The sequence below is a fragment of the Dipodomys merriami genome, unplaced genomic scaffold (assembly GCF_024711535.1).
Source record: "Dipodomys merriami isolate MVZ:Mamm:240054 unplaced genomic scaffold, mDipMer1.0.p SCAF_20, whole genome shotgun sequence".
Taxonomy (NCBI): domain Eukaryota; kingdom Metazoa; phylum Chordata; class Mammalia; order Rodentia; family Heteromyidae; genus Dipodomys; species Dipodomys merriami.
The window spans coordinates 2,396,719-2,418,614 of record NW_027203382.1 but is presented as its reverse complement, the minus strand read 5'-3'; positions in this window follow the sequence as shown (position 1 = coordinate 2,418,614).

Below are 21,896 nucleotides of genomic sequence, written 5' to 3'. Positions count from 1 at the left end.
GAAGCTGGTAAACTATTATTTCTCATAATGCTAGAGCTTGAGTATCTGTTTCAAGATATTTCCATTAAGTCTTTCATATTTTCTGTTGAGATGACCAAATGTTATCAGAGCAGCTCAGGATATTATTTTGTTACCTCTAGCTACCCTCTAAAAATGCAATGCATAATAAGGAAAGTTAAACAAATCTTGTTCTAATGGGAGATACATAGCCCAGAAAGAGTCTCAATGTGGCATTTCTGGCATTAGTCAACAGAGCTCAAAAGCAATCTGGGGAAAACAAGGAAAATGGGGGTGGAATATGCCTATAAATTCAAAATTAAGTTCCTCCAATTTCCATGAAATGAACTCCCTGCAGTGAACATCTGGCAGGCCATTAACTTTTGTTGCCTTATTTTATTAAAAATGCTTAAGGTGAGAGAATTTTCTCCATTTGGAGATTTAATTTAATATTGATCTGAAGTTCAGGCTATCACCATGTGATCATTTATGAAATAACCATGATGCAAATGGGTGTATCAATCAAAATTTTTTACTCAGTTTTCCATCAAGAATTGTAATCCCTTGTCAATTGTTTAAAATCACTACTCCTGAGTTATTTATATTTTAATATGCAAATCTGGTGGTCCATGGTCTATATCTGAAGAAGAAAAGTGACAATGAGAATATACTTCACACCTCAGTTTCTTGACAGCACTTTGTAATCTCATTAAACATCAAAATGATTGACATCATTTACAATTATTCATCAAATAGACAGCAACTGTTGATTGTGCTATTTTCCCTATTGCACAGCTGACATCACTTTCAACTAAATCATTTTCTTACTATGCCTCCTTTTCTATTTTCTTTCTCTTATGGATTTTCTCCTTACTGAGTTGTCACTTTTTAAAGTAAATATTCATAAGTTGTCATCAAAAACTACTCTTGTACATTACCTTCCAAGCAATAAAGATGGGTATTAGATTATTTCCTATGAAAAGTGCTGGATCCATATTAGATAAACAGATGAACAGGATTTTCTTTTGTGGAGTATAAAGTAATTTATAAACTTGCATCTTTAGAGGTTTCTTTGTGTGTCTATCTCTGTGCATTCAGCTAGTTAGCTGCTACCATTTACCTTATCACATCTGTTTTTATTTAGGATTTATTATATATATATATATATATATATAGTCAAGGATATATATATATGCCTAGGATATATATATATATTATATATATATATATATATATATATAGTCAAGATGATGTACAGAGGGGTTACAGTTACATAAGTAATGTAATAAGTACCCCTTCCCTCATTTTTCCCATCTGTTTTTATATTATGATTATTTAATGTGATATTTAACATAAGCAATTTTAACTAAAATTTTAACTAAACTATATTTTCTATATTATATGAGCATACTAATAGGTCTTTTCTTTATATATATTTTATTGTAAAGACATTGTACACAGGGGTACATTTTCTATTGAGCATTGTTACCCCTTCCTTTATTTTTCCCCTACCATCTCTTCCCTCCCCACCTCCCCAACTCCTCCCTCCCCCAATGAAGTTAAAAAGTTCATTTTCAGCATATAATCTTGTACATTTCATTGTTACAATGGATCAACCTATATTAATAGTTTTTTTCCTAAAAAACACATTATAGTTTCTGTATAGTATAATTACCTCCTCTTTGGACATACGTATAATATTTATGACAAGCTGATATTCAACCCTAAATCTTTTATGAGTAGAATCTTACATAGTAGGTCAACTTGCAGTGGCTTATGTCTTTAATATCAGCTACCTGGGAGGCTGAGATTGGAAGGATTACAGTTCAAGGCCAGCTGGGCAGAAAAGTTCATAAGAACCCCTTCTCAATAAAGACATCATGTGTGATATGTATCTAATACCACAGTTGCACAGGAATCCTTATATAGGTGAATTATGCCCAGGCAAAATCCTTAATCAGGAAAAATCAGGACTGGAGATATAGTTCACCAATCAGAGAGCCTGCCTCATAAATACGAGTACTGGAGTTTAAATCTAAGTACTGCTCTCCCACAAAAAGAAAAAATAAACAAGAAAAACCAACAAATTTTAAAACTCATTTCTTCCTCTTTTAGTCCTACAAAGTGTTTTTTGGCTATAAAAATGCAGAAAAATGTTTAATGTTGACATCTGAAAGGCTTACAAAGACTTTTTTTGTTTACTTCACTTTAATTACCATATGTTTATAGTGTAGATTGTTAAGTAAAATGATTTTTTGTATTTTTATTATAAAGTACTGTACAGATGGGTTACACTTACATGAGTAGAGTAATGAGTACATTTTCTATCGAGCATTGTTACCACCTCCTTTGTTTTTCCCCTACCATCCCTTCCCTCACACCTCTTCGATTCCTCCTTCCCCCACCTCTGAAGTTATAAAGTTCATTTTCTTTTTTTTCTTTTTTATTGTAAAGATATTGTACAAAGTGGTTACAGTTACATGAGTAGGGTAATGAGTACATTTCCTATCGAACATTGTTACCTACTCCTTTGATTTTCCCTCACCATCACTTCCTTACCCAACTCCTTCCTCCTCTGTCTCCTCCCCCCCCACATTGTAAAGTCCTTTTCAACATAGTGTCCAGTATATCTTATTGTCACAATAGGTCAACTGCATGCCCATTTAAGCATTCCACTATACCTCTTCTCTTCCAGAAATTACAAAAATGAATATACAAGAACACCAGAATAAAGTACAGTGAAAACAGGGGCTATACCATGGGGGAAGAACTTACAAAAAAAACTAAAGAATCACATAGTGCATTATAAGAACATTAAAAACAATAGCAAGAAAGAAAAAAAACACTTTGTGTCCCTGTCTTTGGGTATATTTTGCTCAACATTATCTCATATGGTCATATATACATAATCTTTGACCTTCTCTGTTTGTCATAGGAATGTACTAGACATTGAAAACAAGGGAAACCATGGGACCTATGTTTCTTTGGGCCTGGCTTATTACACTTAATATATATTTGTACAAATCTTTAGATTTCCTAACAAATGGGGCAATGCCATTCTTTCTGATGGAGTCATAAATTCCATTATCTATCTATCTATCTATCTATCTATCTATCTATCTATCTATCTATCTATCTATCTATCTATCTATCTATCTATCTATCTATATCTCACATTTTCTTGATCCTTCATTTAGTGAGGGGCATTGGGGTTAGTTCCATATTTTAGCTATGGTGAATAATGCTATGATAAACATGGTTGTGCTGGTAGCTTTGGTATGTCCTTGTTTGTGATCACTTGGATAAATGCCCAAAAGTGGGATTCCTGGGTCATAGGAGATCTCTATGGGAAGTCTTTTGAGGAACCTCCATACTGCTTTCCAAAGTGGTTAAAGAAGTTTACAATACCACCAACAATGTAGTAAGGTTCCCTTTTGGCACATCCCCTCCAAAATCTGTTGTTATTAGATTTCTTGATTATAGCCATTCTGAATGGGGTGAGGTGGTATCTCAATGTTGTTTTGATTTGCATTTCTTTTTTATTATAAAAGAAAAGAGAAGTTGAGCATTTCTTCATGGGTCTATTGGCCATTCTTATTTCCTCTTCAGAGAAAACTCTTTAAGTCTTTAGCCCACTTATTTATCGGGCATTTATTTATGAGGATTTGTTGTTGGGGATTTAATTTTTTGAGTTCTAAGTATATTTTAAGTATATGAGACCCTTGTCGATTGTATGGCTATTGAAGATCTTCTTCCAGTACGTGGGCTTTCTATTGATCTTGCTAGCTATGTCCTTTGCCTTGCAGAAGTTCTGCAGTTTCATGCAATCCCATTTGTCCAACCTTTCTTTGATTTGTTGTGTTTCTTTATTAAGAAAATTTCGGCCTGTGCCAAGGAGCCCTAGAGTTTCTACTATTTCTTCCTGTAATATTTTCAGGGTGTCTTCTTTTGCCTGGAGGTCTGATCCATTTGGAGTTGATTCTGGTGCAGGATGATATACAAGGATCTAGCTTTAGTTTTCTACAAGTGTTTAATCAATTTTGTCAGCACCATTTATTGAAAAGGCTGTCTTTCTTCCATTCTATTTCTTTAGCTTTCTTGTCAAAGATTAGGTGGCTATAGGTCTGTGGGTTCATTTCTGGGTCTACAGTCCTATTCCATTGGTCTTCAGGTCTGTTCTTTTGCCATTACCAAGCTGTTTTGATTACTATGGCTTTGTAGTTGAGTTTGAAATTTGGAATTGATATTCGTCCAGCGCTGTTCTTTCTGCTATGAATTGTTTTTACTATTCGGGGTTTTTTATAGTTCCATATTAATTTTTGGATTGTTTCTTCTATTTCATTGAAGAATGAGGTTGGGATATTGATAGGTATCGCATTGAATTTGGAGAAGGCCTTTGGCAGTATTGCTATTTTCATGGTGTTAATCTACCCAATCCAGGAGCATAGGAGATTTTTCCACTTTCTTAGTTCTGTTTTAATTTCCTTTTTCAGGTTTTTAGAGTTTTCATCATAGAGGTCCTTCACCTCTTTTTTTAAGTTAACTCCTAAGTATTTTTATTTTTTGTAGGGCTATTACAAAAGGGGTTGATTCCTAAGTTCAGTGGCACTCTTCTCGTTATTGGCATATAGTAAAAGCCACTGATTTCTGAGGTGAATTTTTTACCCTGGTACTTTGCCAAAGTTTAAATTTCATCTTCAACATAGTGTTTTGTACATCTTATTGTCACAGTGGGCGGATTTTGAGTATTTTCTAGATTCTATTACAACTAATCAGTGAGTTATACTGAATAAACAAACAAAAAACTGATGGATTTATTTCTATTTTCTTTCCATCATTTCAGATTAACTAATATCCATATCTAGACATAACACTACATTAATGTTATACTATTGGCAAGGTGGTACTTATATATTATTGTGAATTTTACCATTGTTTTAAAAGTCTGATTAGGATAAATATAATTATGGGAAAGAAAAGTCATGAAGAACATGCAGTTTAAATATAGAAAACAGATTTTCAGATTTCAAGGAATTTTGTTACAAAATTTTGTAAAATTAATGTGCATCAATTAAAAAAGAAAATATATATAAAGTTTTGAACTTGATTTTGAGCTTGATGAACTTGATGATATAGTAAATTTTACTATACTGTGGTGAAGCAATAACAGTCTTCTTGCCTAGCATGTAATGTATCATAGGCTTGATCTTCAACACTACAAAAACTGTATATTAAAATTCTTTTCAGATGGTGTGCTTTAATCTATTAAATTACTTTTTCAAAGTAAAGATAACTTATACTTTTATTTACAACTTCTCATATTTTTCCACTAATAGTGCTTTAATTAACTCATTATATATTTATGCCTCTACCTCTGTCCTCGCTAATATTTCTAGCTAATGAACTGCTAAAGTCAAAATTGATGGTTCAATGTCATACTAACTTTAAGATTAAAAATGTTGCTTTAGTTCTTCCAAATTGGAAGTGACTATTTGTTTAGACAAGTGTCAAATCACATGTGATCAATAGCATTTAATACAGTATTAATTTAATTTCTAGTTCATTGCTTTCTGGTAATGAAAACTATCCTTATAAGTGTTTATTTCTCTTCAGAATCTCATTCCCATTATATTTTGACCATTTCTCCACAGTTATATATATATATGTATATAGTTTATGTTTTATATATATATATATAGTTTATGTTATCTCGTTGAAAATAAGCATAAAGAAGACTGGTGTAACCTGTTAGTTTTGTATTTTTTTGTAATTGTAATAAAGGAATTTTGCTCATAGTAAGGGCTGAATAATTACCAGCTCTCTCTACTAACTTTCTCTGACAACATATGTAAATGTACAGTAGTCTTTCTTTGAAAGACTATTGAGATTATTTTTTGGAGCACAAACATCTGATACAGGACTGATAAGTTTATTTTCCTTCACATATTCCCCAAATATAATACATTTTTCAATTACTGAACTTGTAGTTACCTGAAGGGAATATTTAAGTAGGCTTATAGGAAATTTTTTTACCAGAAACTTATTATTTAATTAATTTAACCAATATGACAGAGATTTTTCCCAAATGTTTATCACATTCTTTAATTTACTCTTTGTCATAATTTAGTTGGATTTAGCTGCTGATCTTTAATAAATGGAATATTGCTACATACTACAATTGAAGTTAAAAGGTTTGTGGAATTTCATTCTGAAATATCCTAGACTTTCTCAACTTACTAGCAATTTTTGTTGAATTCACTATTAGATCTGCTTATCTTCCTTATTTGAAATTTTGATTTCAGGTGTTTTACGCATATAGACTTTGTTGTGCATATAGACTTTCCTATTTTATATATAAATAAAATATTAATGAAATGGAGGGTAGACGAACTCAAGTCTATTCAGGAGACAGACTTTGTTTTGCAAGAAAAAAAATGAAATACTAAGGTCCATGTAGGCTTACTTGGCAGGAGGTTTTCATTCACCAAAGAATACATAAGAACTTTTTTCCTTACAGGTTCCTCATCATTTTAATTCCTAATAATTTCCAAAGACTTTTTACAAACTTTTATCAGCTTGCTCTTTTAACATACCTTGAAGTTGCTATGTGATGGCTCTTTTATTTCAAAACCTACTACTTACTCACTTGATCAGTTAATTGAGGTTTTTAATTTGTGTGGTTCTTGGAGCTGCTTTTCCCTGCCAGCTGACTTTGAGCTCTCACCCTTCACCTTTTCATCTTTCAATTTGTATCATCTCACTCATTCCTCTTTTCTTCAGCTGTACTGAGCTTGTTTTATTTTGTGTTCATAGGCAAAAAATGCCCTCATGACAAGAAATGTCACTGCTAATCTTATTTTCCATTTCGAGTTTGTATTTTATTGTTATATCCCAATTTTTAACCTATATACTGACAGAGTTCCAGGCTTCTTTCAAGATTTTAACTCAGTCAACACCAACTGGCATGTGTTAAACTAGGAGAGGGGGGAAAGAAAGAAATCAAACAGAATGACTATTACCAGAAATCAACTGCACTTTCTGGATGAAGGACTCTAGTAATTGAATTGTTATATAGCCACTAGGTGTAGGGGATGGAATACACAAAAAGCTCAAGATAAAACTGAGGAGAATTATTGAGTCTGTTAAATTAGATTTGAATAATTTGCTCTTGTGATAGAACTTATTCTTATAGGAAGGCATCACATGATTGAACCAGAAAATGAAATTACTGTCAGACCTAAAGCTCATTGTGAACACAGCAGCATTCCAGGAAATGTAGAGCATTAAATGATATAACTAAATGTCTGGTTAGAAATTGACCCGCAATGTCAAAAGCAAACTACTCAATAGGTATCTCATTTAGTTTAGCATTCTCTTTCTCCAATAGGTAAGAAAAAGGAATGAAAAGATGAGATGATTTAGTGAATCTGTTTTTGACATTTTAAAGGTAAAGTAAGGACAATCTGGAATTTTCAACTGTCTTAAAAATACATTTTCAGTGTTTTTATTGCAATCTAACTTTTTAACATCTTGATGTAAACATTTGTTTAAAAGGGTCTATATAGGTTGGTGTGTAATATGAGGTTAAAAAAATCTGAAAACAGTAGGGAAGATAAATAGGATCCTTTTACTACAGAAAGAGTTACTATGTTTAGTAAAGAAAAATGGAATTACAATTTAAAGACAATTAAAATTGCTGCTTTAAACTGATCACAAAGCATGTTTCAATTATCTTATTTAGAAATAAATGTCATTTCTGAATAATTCTATGGTTTCTGAAATATTGTCTATGTTTTTATAGGCTTTTGAATTGAATCAATATATTCTGATTTGACACTTGGAGAATGGTCCATATTCATTCAAGTGTTCTAATGTAATTATGAAGGCTAGATCCCTTGTTTCAGCCTCAAGAAGATAGAGATGCTGGCCTTCCACAAGAATAACAGCTTGGGTTAGATTCTGATGGCTTAGATCCTGAGAAAAAGATAAAAGAGAAAGTTGGACTTTGAACTTTATATTAGTATTATTAATAATAATAATTTTACTCTGTATTTGTTTGGAGATTGAACTCTGGGTCTAAGCACTTTTTCTGAGCTTTTTTTTGCTCAAGGGTAACACTATAACTTTAGCTACAGTTCTACTTCTGGCTTTTTGGTGATAAGAATTTCATGGACTTTACTGCCAAGTTTGACAATGCTGATCCTCAGATCTCATCCTCCTGAGTTGCTAGGATTACACATGTTAGCAACTAGTGATCAGCCTGATTTTTTTTCTTAATGAAAATGATAACATAGTAAAAAGTGTTAGGATTAAATACAAGTACATTTTCATGTAATATGGCTGCATTGTTATGTAATTTAGGTCTTCATATCTCAGACTAAGTAACTAGGATTGTAGTGAGCCACTGATGCTGACTTGCTTTTTTTGTATTTTTGTTTTGATTTTGTGTTTTACTTTTTTTTTTAAGGAGAAGCAGGTTTGCAATTAAAGCTCCCGAACTGTCTGAGTCTCCTTTTTTGTCAATATAATAATGAGAGGTTATGGGATAAGATAGCAAATGATGATTCCTCAAGTCAAATGCTGTGTTCTAGACATTGGTGAAAACTCAAGGGTATGAGCTTTATTCATGTCTCTCTGCCCTTAAGGCATAAATGGTACACCACTGAATGTGACCACTGCACAGATGACAATGTCAGTACAATGGAAGCATGACACAAATAATGGCTAGATCCACATATTTTATGACAAAGTTGGGAGAGCAACAGTATATAAATAAAATGACTGCTAATTTCTGTTTCACACAGAATTCAAAGAAAAAATACAATTTTATAAACATTCCGTTATAGTGGTTTGGACCACTCCAAAATTTACTTTCTTTTAAAACTGACAATGATCTTTTCTTGTAGGTGTCTTCCTTTGATTAAAATATTGTAATATTTATATCAGATTTTAAAATGAGTAAAAATCCTCTCATTCAACATTCTTTTACTGAAGCTTTTTGATGTGTTTCCTGGATATTTAAAGGCTAATTGAAGAAAATTTTATTTAGTGTAGCCTAATATATCCCAAAACATGTCTTGCTGCCCAATGCAAATAAGAATAATGGTCCCATAAAACTTCAAAGTAGAGACCATAAAGGAACTAATCAATTTGGGTATGCAATACATTTTTGTTTCCTAGTGTGTAAACTAATCTAAGACAATTAGACAATTGACAATGTAGTAACTAGTAGGTTAATTATATAATAGAATTTTTTTTTGTCCGTTGTGGGGCTTGAGTTTTGGGCCTGGGCACTGTCCCTCAGCTCTTTAGCTCAAGGCTAGCATTGCACCACAGGAGCCACAGGGCCACTTCCGATTCTCTGGTGATTAATTGGAGTTAAGAGTGTCAAGGACTTTCCTGCCCAGACTCGCTTTGAATTGCAGTCCTCATATTTCAGCCTCCTGAGTAGCTAGGATTATAAGCATGAACCACTGGAGCCTGGCTTATCATACAGTTTTATAAGATTAAGGGTCTTCCTGATTGAAGGAATAGGGCTTCCTTTCCTTGAAATTGGGCAAGATTCTCTAACAGGTAGTAGAGAGATATCAAGAGAAATATAATTAAAACTGGAAAATTTTGGAAAAATAAAGGGAAATTAATGGCTCACTTCAAAGCCAGAACCTAGGGAAAGTGTTCCAGGGCACCCAGGTAGAGCAGATGCATAAACCTCCTAGAATATGTTTTTACCCTTATGTTCATGGAAATGCTCACATAAGGTGGCAAATATGAGAGCAAGAAACCTGCTCTTACTAGAGCAAAGATTAGAAATGCTTGCCAGGTATAATCCCTGTTTTCACTGTATTTGATGTTGGTATAAATTGTGGAGGGGAAGGGAAAAAACAAATTGTTTAAATAGGGATACAGGTGGACCCATTGCAACAATGAGATGGACAAGACTTTATGTCGAAAAACGAACTTTACAACTTTGGCTGGGGACGGGGGTTGTGGGGTTGTGGGGGGAGTGATGGAAAGGGATGGGAAGGGTAAACAAAGGAGGAAGCAACAATGCTTGATAAGAAATGTACTCATTACCTTGCTCATGTAACTATAACCCCTCTGGCATTTTCACAATTAAAAAAATGCTTGCCAGTTTCTGGATGCATGGAGCAACATGGGAAGAAGCAAAGATATTCACAATTCATAGGGAAAAATTTAGCTGGGTTTTAGAGGAGACTATTCACCTGCCGTCTAAAGAAGTGTCCAAATATAAAGGGAAAATCTGCTCTTGAGTAGTGCTTTGGAAAGATAAATGATGCATAATTTGCATAAACTAAGATTGAAGGCTGGAAATGAGCGGACTCTTCAGTGTAGGCTGGGACATATTTAGGATGTAGGCAACCTGTACCTTCCTTCACACTTGGACACTTTGATCTTCTCATCTATGAATATCTCCCAGAGGTAATGAAAGGGAGCAGGCAGAGATGGCAGTGCACTGACTACAATCAAGTTCTATGATAGGACGAGTGTGGGCTGAAAATTGAGTTATTATATAGAAAATTACAGGTGCATTTTTTTGTTCAGTTGCATTTTCAGATGTTATTTATAAAGCTTTTTACTTCTATGCAATTCTAAGTTTTGAAAGTATAGTCTTTTACTTCAAATTCATAGCAATAGCAGTAGGTCCTATTAAAACTATATTACTTATAATATTGATTAAAATGACATCTTTAACACCAAGATCTATTGACATCAATTTTAAATGCCTCTATAATTAGAATTACTGTTTGTTGAAAATTATGGTATATTCTATAAGTCTAAAATTTATCTGGACCACAATATTGTTCAGATTTATCTGATCAATGGCTACTCTTGATCAAAATAAGAAATTACTTAAGCAATAAATCCATTTTAATCTAAATATAAGAGACCAATTCTGAAGTCTTTAAGATTTTATTATCACATTACTTTATTTCTGGGTAATATATGAATTATAAAATTGAATCAATATGTCACATGGAATTGTAAATTTCATATTTTATCCTTCAATTTTTTTTTCTTGAGCAGGGATATTTTATTAAGCCCTGTTAGTATATAAAGTGAAACTAAGGCCTTGACATAGTGCTACATACTTTAATTTCAGAGGTTTCAATAAAAGCAAAAACAAAAATTTTTAAAAAAGCTGCCTTAGGCCAAAGGAGTTACAAGTTACTCATAGTTGAGTATTAAATATTAGGTATCTGGCCCGGCATTGGTCGCATATGCCTATAATCCTGGGTATTCAGAAGACTGAGATCTAAGGATCACAGTTTGAAGCCAGCCAGATTTTCCTGGTCAGGAAAGTCTGTGAGATTCTTAACTCCAGTAAATCACTCAGAAAAAGCTAGAAATGGCACTGTAGCTCAAGTGGTAGAGAACTAGCATTGAGCTGAGAGAGACTCAGGACAGTGCCCAGACCCAGAATTCAAGCCGCAGGACTGACAATAAATTAATAAATAAAATAAATAAATGACATGATACAAAATTATGAATATATTTTGACAAGTATTTAAAATACTATTATTTTTGGAAATCTATTGCATATTAGCCTGTGCTTGAGAGTTTGTTGTAGAATGTCAATTGGTTTGGGATAGTTTTTCTTTTACTTTTGCTAGAGTTGTTTTTGTTGCACTATGTTTTAAAAAGCATATTCAAACAAATTTCTTTCTTTTAATTGTCCCATATAATGATGTTTCTATAAAAGATGCCATTTTAAGTGGGCTGCCTGTTACTTCCATGTCTAATTTCTTTTCATTCAGCACAGCTGATGAAAGCATAATTTTGAGTTTCACCAGAGTACCAGTTGGTTTATTTCAGTTGGAGGCTAAATTTACAGGAACTTCTGGAAAATCAAGGAACTTTACATCATTTAAATTATTTGACTCTCCCCACAGTCACATCTTCCTTAAGAGAAAAGATGAATGTGTACTAAAAGTTAAGATATGCATAAAGGTTAAAGCCAGCCTGTAATCGGGCCTAAAATCAATATATACCAACAGAAAAGAAAGTAGGCGAATATGTTTAGAAGGCTGAGTGGTCTATTGAAAGTATAAATACAACCTCATTACCTCACTTTGAATCACATTCAGACTTATTGTGGCTTTAGAATAAAGTGTGAAAAATGTCCTTCATTACATAAAAGGTCAGTCTTGCTCTGTCTACCCCTGTCATCTGTCTTCCCTGTCATTTTGGCTTTTCCCATTCCTTTAGTATCTCATGCCTTCTTTTTTAGTCTTAGTGTCACTGTATGTACTGATCCCCCTTTTTTTCTTTTAAACTTTTTCTCTTTTAAACTTTTCTCTAAATTCTTCAATCTGGATCATCTCTCAGAGCTAAGGTTCAAATACCACTTCTTTTATGAAACTCCTTGATACTCCAGACATAATTATATTATTGATCCTAAACAGGACATTTTCTTAATATTCCCTTATCGCATATCTCAGATATTAATATGCCAAAAGCATTCAAAGGATACTCTTGACTGATGTGCTTTTAGAATTCTGAAGTCTCCAATTATATTTCTTAAGGATTGAAACTTCCTTCAGTGGAGTCATTGAGGTTATTACCTGTTCATCCATCCAACCCCATAACCATGGAATTTCCCTTTCAGATTACTATATAGATAGAGTTCAACAGTTCTTTATTGTCTAATTTTGTGCTCTAATATTCAAATCTCAAATGCAAATTCTGTTATATTTTCCTTCTTTTATAAAATCATCTTTAAAGACTGTTTGGGAAGAATAGAGCTGCAAAGGAGACATTAACCAGAGGAATTCAGCTATACCGCTGAATAATTCCATAGTTATGAACCCCACAAACTAGGCAATAGAAGATACCACATGTTGGCTGTTGGATACTGACCCTGATCTACTTCAGGGTGAGAAAGTTAGCAGATAAGCATAAATAAATTAATTAATAAATTGATAAATCTATAAGTCTGTAGATTGGTCTATGGCAAATATGTCATAATCTATTTTTATCCGTGGAAAAAATAACCTGTCATTTGAATAAGATATTTTGTATTTTTCATGATTTTATATTCTAATTTGTTTCTTTTTCTTTCTTAATTAAGTGAGCCATGCCAATCTCTGCAGCCCTTTTGGCTACATAGCAGTTTGGAAACTTAGGTGCAATGGAATCCATTCCCTGCTGGATTTTTAATTTTCCATGTAAGCTTGAAAATTCTTCTCAATATCTCTGTGCTTCCATATGAGGCTATGTTAAATTTTGGAAAAAATACTGGAATGCAGGCCTATTTGTGTAGAAAGACTAGTAAATGTGGTTGAAAAGCACTTTGAAAATATAACATCCTAACCATAAGAAAAAGAGGAAATGAACCAAGCCCTGGAACAAATGAAAATAGCCTTAAATATACTTAGCTGTCGATGGAAGGCTTTAGATTTGATGTGAGGAAAAATTTCCTGACAGTGGGTTGTTAAAATAGGCTACATTTTGGCCTATAATATTTTCTGGCTGTTTCAGATTTTATTATGTCAATGACTGTCTTCCATCAAGGTATATCTGGGAGCTATAAAACAGAAATTGTAAGATGACTGCAACTGGTTTTATAACATATGGCCAAACTTTAAGTGAGCAGCCTTCATTAGTGATCAAATTCATTTGTACCTTAGGCGATTACTAGGCTGATACCAGGCAGCATTTGTCAAGTCAGTAATGTCAACCTGGGTTCCATAGCTCAAAGTGTTGCTCTTTCTAAGAATGTTTTCTACTTAATAAGAAAATCAACTCAGAAGTCTGAAGTCGTAGAAAAGTCCTTTTTAGTGTTGTGGAATCCACATCTTAAATATTCAGTTGTTTCATTTTACTTACAAATGTGTTTATAGATCTGATAAGCTCTTTCTAGAGTAGCTGGTAAGGGATGTCTTTCTGTTGAGAAAGATTAAAATAATGTTAAACACAAAATTTGTGAAAATAGATTTAACCATTAAAGTATGTGTATGAGTAGTTAAATTTGAAAGTTTGCTATTAGATTTTCTATAATAAATTCCCAACATAACAGTTTCTAAAATGTGATTATAATCTTTTACACTTTAATTCCAAAACTTTATTAAATATATTTTTCTAGTAGTAACATCGTACTTCTGAATATGTGCATGATCCAAGAATCGAACTTTAAAATCAAATAATGTATTCAAATATTATATGAGCATAATTAAGTATCATGGCTAATCATTTAGAAAGTATCAATAAGACATATAAGTCAATGTAAAAATTCTATAACATTAGTATATTTTAAGAGGTTTTTCTCTTTGTTTTTGAATATTGTCTTAAATATGCCAATAAAGTTTGATGGATGCATATAATATTTTCCTTTGGTTATCACAAGAAAATATTGTGATGATTATGCAGAAAATAAAGAGGCTAAAATTATGGGATTTTTCTGGCAGCTTTATGTTGTAATTCTCAGTAATTTATCTCAGGTTTCAGTTTCTGCATTGACATTTTCTGATGAAGATCCTCAAAGAATTTAGCTACCAGATTCCCATTTAATAGAAGTTTTTCATAATTGAAATCTCAAAGTGTGCATATAGCTTTTAATTGTATTTGTTTTAAGCATAATAATAATTGTAAACCTGTCTCTCTATATAGCAAATCATTTAAACATTGTTCTGTTTGATATCTTCTATTAAAATATATTGTATTGATAATATTTGAGACTTGTCATGGTGTTTCTTGTATGGTCAGGTTGTATCATTTTCCAAGAAGATTATATAAACTTTCCCTTTACCCATATACATTAAAATGAACTTTCAAATGAGAAAATGGGAGAAAAACAAAAATAACAATAGCTGTATTTTACTTAGAAAACCAGAAACAAAATTCATAGCAATCTTTTCAATAACATATTAGTTTGATCTCTGCTAAACAATGTATCTTTAATGTAAACTTGAGGATTTTTTCATATTTTGGATCAAGTTACACTTACCTACATCTATACAGACTAAATTTGTTGTTACTTATATGTCAGGAAGGAGATTCATTAACTTTAATATCTTGTCAGTTCTCTAAGTCTCAGAGATTCTATGAACTTCATTCGTGTAGTTTCTAATGTTTCTCAAAGAAACTTTAACTATAGATAGGACATCCTCATGAGACTATATTTTATTGATCAAACTAGTAATACTGATACTTCTCTGATTCAAGTGATATCTAAACTTGAAATCCAGTTAAAATGGAAAGTGAAAGACTGAAAATATTTTCCTATAATATAATACATTAGTTTAAAAGTAAATAGCTAAATAAGTATCTAACCTTCAAATTTAATCTATAGCAAACTTTTCTTTGGATCTGTTTCAAATGTATCATTCAGTATATCAACATTTGTTTTCCATTTTCGTTTTTGTGTAAAGATTGACTGGCTAATATTTACAAGGTATTTTGAAGGTACAAAGAGTTGTGGAAATGCTCAGCCTGATAGAATATATTCTATACAGAATCTGAGAGCTGGCTTGTATGGAATCCGACTTTGTGAGTGAAGGAGCAAAAATGATTAAAATCAAAATCATTTGTAATTTAAAATATTGAGAGCAACAAAGAAGATCCAACCATGACTTTCATTTTGGCAGCCAGCAAAAATAGATTGCTGAACAGTGGTAGACTGTCAATATAAAGCATTTAGCACTTCACTAAGCAACTGGAGAGTTTCCTATTCTAGGAAGTAAACAAATATAAAATCAGATTTGGTGTAACATTATTTTGATGGATCAACTATGACATTGTTAAAAGAACACTACTAGTCAACAAGTTTTAAGCAGAAAGAATTTTGCTACAGCTTAAGTTCTGAAAGATTAGATGGTTTTATGCATCTCACCCCTTATTTTGAGTGTGCAGAGGGCTAACTACAGAATTCATTTGCACGGAAAAAAAACCCCTTCATTTTGTAGTCATGAGAAAAGACTGAGGATAGGAAGGGGATTGACATTTTGTGATCACTGGCCATGCATATCAGGATTGCAATGAGTCCTTTTTGCGAAAAGGAGGTTGAGGCCAAAGGCAGAGGAGTAGACTAATATACAATGACATTAAGAAAATTAGTCTTTTTAGGAACCTCCATACTGCTTTCCAAAATGGTTGAGCAAGTTTACACTCCCACCAACAATGTAGTACAGTTCCCTTTTGGCCACATCCCCTCCAGAATCTGTTGTTATTAGATTTCTTGATTATAGCCATTCTGACTGGGGTGAGGTGGTATCTCAATGTTGTCTTGATTTGTATTTCTTTTATGGCTAGAGAAGTTGAGCATTTCTTCATGTGTCTATTGGTCATTCTTATTTCCTCTTCAGAGAAGACTCTAAGTCTTTAGCCCACTTATTTATCGGGCAGTTGTTTCTTTGAGGACTTGTTGTTGGGGATTTAATTTTTTGAGTTCTGAGTATATTTTAGATATGAGACACTTGTCCGTTGTATGGCTAATGAAGATCTTCTCCCAATCTGTAGGCTTTCTATTGATCTTGCTAGCTATGTCCTTTGCCTTGCAGAAGCTCTGCAGTTTCATGCAATCCCATTAGTCCAACCTTTCTTCGATTTGTTGTGTTTCTATGTCTTTATTAAGAAAATTTCAGCCTGTGCCAAGGAGCCCCAGAATTTCTCCTGTGTTTTCAGGGTATCTGCTTTTACTTGGTGGTCTTTGATCCATTTGGAGTTGATTCTGGTGCAGGATGATATATAAGGATCTAGCTTTAGTTTTCTACAGGTGTTTAACCAATTTTTCCAGCACCATTTACTAAAGAGGCTGTCATTCTTCCATTCTATTTTTTTGACTCCTTTATTGAAGATTTGGTGTCTGTGGGTTCATTTCTGGGTTTTCAGTCCCATTCCATTGCTCCTCAGGTTTGGCCTCCCCTATGACCCAGCAATTCTACTTTTTGGCATTTACTTAAATGATCACAAACATACTAAAGCTACCAGCACAAAAATGTGCATAAATACAGCTACAATGCAGAATATATATACACACACATATATATTTATTGCAGCATTATTCAACATAGCTAAGATATGAAACTAACCCAAATGCCCCTCAGTAGATGAATGGATCAAGAAAATGTGATATATATATATGTATATATTTATATACATATATATATATGTATACACATGTGCACGTGAGCGCACACACACACACACACACATATGAATTATATGCCTTCATCAGAAAGAATGACACCACCCCATTTTTTAGGAAATGGAAAGACTTGGAAAAAATTGTATTAAGTGAAGTAAGCCAGGCCCAAAGAAACATAGGTCCCATGCTTTCCCTTATTTGCAATAACTGGTACACATCTAGGATAATCTTACCAGACAAGCAGAAAAGTCAAAAGCTATGTACATATGACCATATAAGATAATGCTAAGAGAAATGAACCCCAAGATAGGAACACAAGAGGCTTTATTTTTGTTCCTGTTGTTTTTAACGTATTATGTGATTTTTTTTTTGTTTCTTTTGTATGTTCTTCCCCCATGGTATAACCCCTGTTTTCTCTGTATTTGATTCCAGTGCCCTGAATCTTGTATATACATTTTTTTAATATGGAGAGTGGAAAGGAAATGCTGAAATATGGATACAGGTTGGCCCATTGTAACAATGAGACATACAAGATACCATGTTGAAAACGAACTTTACAGATTCAGGGGGGAGGAGAGAGAAGTTGGGGAGGTGAAATAGTAAGGGACAAACAAAGGAGGGGCTAACAATGTTCAAGAGGAAATACACTCCTTACCTTACTCATGTAACTGTAACCCCTCTGTACAGTATCTTTACAATAAAAAATATATAATAAAAAAATAAAGGCAGTGGTGGGTCAAAGGGAAACAAAGCTTTTGGAAGGATAACACAGATCAAGATGCATTATATACATAAACTGCTTTGTGAAATGCCAAAACATGCCATATATATCCTAAACACTTGATAAAAGTGAGAGAAGGGGTAGGTTGGGAGAGGTGAGAAGGTTGAAAGGGCTGACACTGATTAAGATACACTGTATTCATAAACTGCTTTGTTGATGCTCACTCCTTAATACTACTTAAAGATAATAGAAATTAATTTTTAAGTCCTTTTCCAGCTTAGAGTGAAATGATTATCCTCAAAGTCCCTGATCCCTAGCTCCTTGATACTTACCTCCATATCCCTATAGTTCAGATCTACAGTCAAACCAAATCAACATGTACCTTTTTTCTGGCTTTAGTTTCTACTTTTAAAATAAAGAGTAGCATGGTATGAGCAAGGTAGAGATATGGTGTAAATTTCTCTCTACAACTTTTTGGCCAAAATTTTAAATAGCATCATTTTGTCATAAATATATAGTAATTTCCTTCCTATGCAAGTGAGAATTTAAACCCAGAGACAAAACTATGGAATAACAGGTTCCAACAACCTTAGTTTCACAATGTGCAAAATGTTTTATTAATTAATAAGTGCTGATTGGCTTCACAACTATAGGGAATATTATACTTACTGTATTTTTATACCATCAATATTCTAAATAATGCACATATTTAAATAATGTAAATATTTGAAAAATGTAAATATTTAAATAATGATCTAAAATAATGATCTTAGATGATATACAGAAAAATAAGGCATAGAAAATGAACCCGTTGAGCAAACAGTAAGGAAAGTATAACAGAACATGTAAGCAAATGGCTGAATTGAAAAAGAAATGTGAAATTTACATAATTAAAATATTGATTTGATATTTGGGGAAGAGGATGAAATCAGATTAAAGCTGTAAAGTCTTGCCAAATATCTACTGATTATCTATGTATCATGATCAAACTATTAATTTCAGAGAAAAGGATTTAATGTAATAGTGGGAACAAAGAGATTAATTTGGTTTATCTCTATAAGTATGCTCAAGTAAAAGCAAAGATCTTCTAATACTTTATTTACAAATCCAATACTTTATAAATCTCTCTCTTTGACTCTACTTTTTCTATCATAAAACATTAATTGTGCTTGAGAGCAATCTTACAGATTTTTTTAGTGTTACCATATAATTCATGTCCATGTTTTCCTATGTTCTGAATATACCTGCCAATGTTGTTATGCTTTATTTATGCTATTGACCAGTGGTTTTTGTCAATCACTAATATGGAGGTTTGTCTCACCCAAAAATAAAGAGAAATAGGTGATTTATAATCATTGTACTATATTTTACTATCGGTCACTCATTTTCCCTTACGTCCCTCAAATATCGAGCTTCCTTGTGCTATTTCTTGATCTGTCATTGGTAGTATTCCTCAGTCTTCATCACTAACCAGCTTACAATTCAACATAATTTGCTTCTAATATATATAGTCTGTGACAAATATTTTAAAGTATTAAAAGTCAAAGGATAATAACAAAAAATCTCTTGTGGTCTCAACACCCAATGATAGTTATTTATAATATTTGAATTAATACTTTAAATGATATTTTTTCAACTCTGTGTCTTTAAAAATTGGCATGATATTACATAAATGCATAAAATATCATAAACTTTCTAGTGATAGCTTCTGGGCTGTGTTTTTAATTTTTTTTTAAATATTCTTTAAAGTTCAAGAGCTAGTTAAAGTATAAAAATCTACACATCTGAAAGAATTCATGGGCAAAAAGTTCTGTGTGATTATTGTTAAAAACTTTGATTTTTTTTGGCCTGGAAATTTTATTGTAGAACCTGTATCTCTTCATAGCACATTTAATGAATGCATGAAAATTCTATGAAAATTCTGTGAGAAGTCCTAGACCTGGGATTCATGAAAATGTGCTGTTCTGGCAGGAATATTACTCTTCTGAGATCTGGTTGTGTGATCACAGATCCATTTCACATTTATGTATGTCAGTGTCTTCATTACACCTTGGGCTTCTTGACTTTAAGATACTGAATTTACCTATGAGTCACCAACACCTACCATAAAACACTAACACGTACTGTGATTGCTTCATGAATTGCGCTGAATATCAGAGCTATACTGATTACATTAGATTAGTCTCTTTTTTTCTTTATAGAAAGATTTTGTCACAAATATGTACAACTCTGCCCATCTAGTACCTATTTTGGGTGAATAATTTCTAAGCTATATGTGAGTTGCTCATGACTGAAAAGACTATTTATTCTGGTCTTAGATGTCAACTTCTTACTCTGTGACACAAAAATATTTGTTCTGTACACTAGCTGTTTTCACTTTCACAAGCCCTAACTACATACATTGTTTTTATTGTTCTAAAATAAAAGAAATAAGGCTCCAAATATTGAAGTCATTTTCTCCAATTCTTATAGGAATTGTATACAAACACTGATTATTAAATTGAATGCCTCAGAGATAGAATACTAAAGGATAGCACCAAAATTGGAGTTGCCAGAATGCAAAACCATAACCAGAACAAAAATGATCTGAAATGTTCTTTAGATTCAAATGTAGCAATATTTCTTTTCAGAGGGAGTAGGGGATTGCTACTCTAAATACAATAATTGATATTGTGAAGTATGGGTATGATAGACCAAGAAGTTTTCTTTTACACATTCTTTCAACAAATTGAATTTTAAGGGGGATTTTTGTGAACTGAGAGTTATCCTATAATAGAGTGAAGAAACAAAATAATTTACAAATTAAAGTAAGGGTCAAAATGCCTTGTTCATGTAAATGGATATGTGGAATTGAAACCCCTGTACACAGCTCTTTAATTAATTTAATTTAATTTAAAAATGAAAGAACAAGGCTTTAAACACTTGGAGAAGAAAACTGTATGTCGCAGAGACTTAATAAAAGTTACTTGTAGGACACAGTGTATTGTGGAAGTTGGGGATATCTACTGAATCTTAACTTCTTCAGAATATTCCAGGTTGGAGGGTAGATGTGTCAAAATTGGAATAGAATTTATTCCATGAGACCACAGAGTCGAAATTAAAAACAACACATAGAAATCTATGTTAAAACATATCTAACTCTTCCTCAGGACTCTCATAACAAGCACTCTCTCCCATTAAAGAGCTAGCAACTGTGCCTTTTTTTTTATTTAATTTAATTTTATTTGTGAACATACTGTACAGAGGAGTTACAATTAAATGGGCAGGATAATGCGTACATTTCTTACCAAGCATTGCAGCCTCCTCCTTTGTTTACCCTTCACATCCCTTCCCAGCCTCCCCCCTCCCCCCAATCCCAATCCTTCTCCTTCCTCCCCCCTTCCCCTTCCCCTCCTCCCCCCCCCCTCCCCTCCCCCCCACACCGACGTGATCTTTGTATTACCAGTGCCTGGATGGAGCCAGAGTAGTATCTTTCTTTCAATGTTGGTGTATTAAATGAATGAACAAATGTCCAAACAAACAACATTTTTGGTAAGGTTTCGGGTTAATATTAATATGAAGTTTATCAACAATGTTGACAGAAATTCTCTAGCACATGGTGGAGTGCTGACTGAAGAGTTTTTTATATGAAAAAAAAAACCCACAAAACAAAACAAACTTCAAATCAGACACCAGGCCTCTGCTACTAAAACCTGGTTGCTATGTCAGACTAAAGCTACCATCACGACTATGTTTATTAGAGCATTATTTAACATAGCTAAGATATGGAACCAACCCAGATGCCCCTCAGCAGATGAATGGATCAAGAAAATGTGGTATATATACACAATGGAATTCTATGCCTCCATCAGAAAGAATGACATTGCCCCATTTGTTAGGAAATGGGAAGACTTGGAAAAAATTATATAAGTGAAGCCAGTCCGAAAAAAACATAGGTCCCATGGTTTCCCTTATTTGCAATGACTAGTATATGTCTGAGACAAGCAGAAAAGATCAGATAAGATGATGTTAAACGAAATGAACCTCAAGATAAAGACACAAGTGGTTTTTTCTCTCCTGCTATTGCTTCTAACG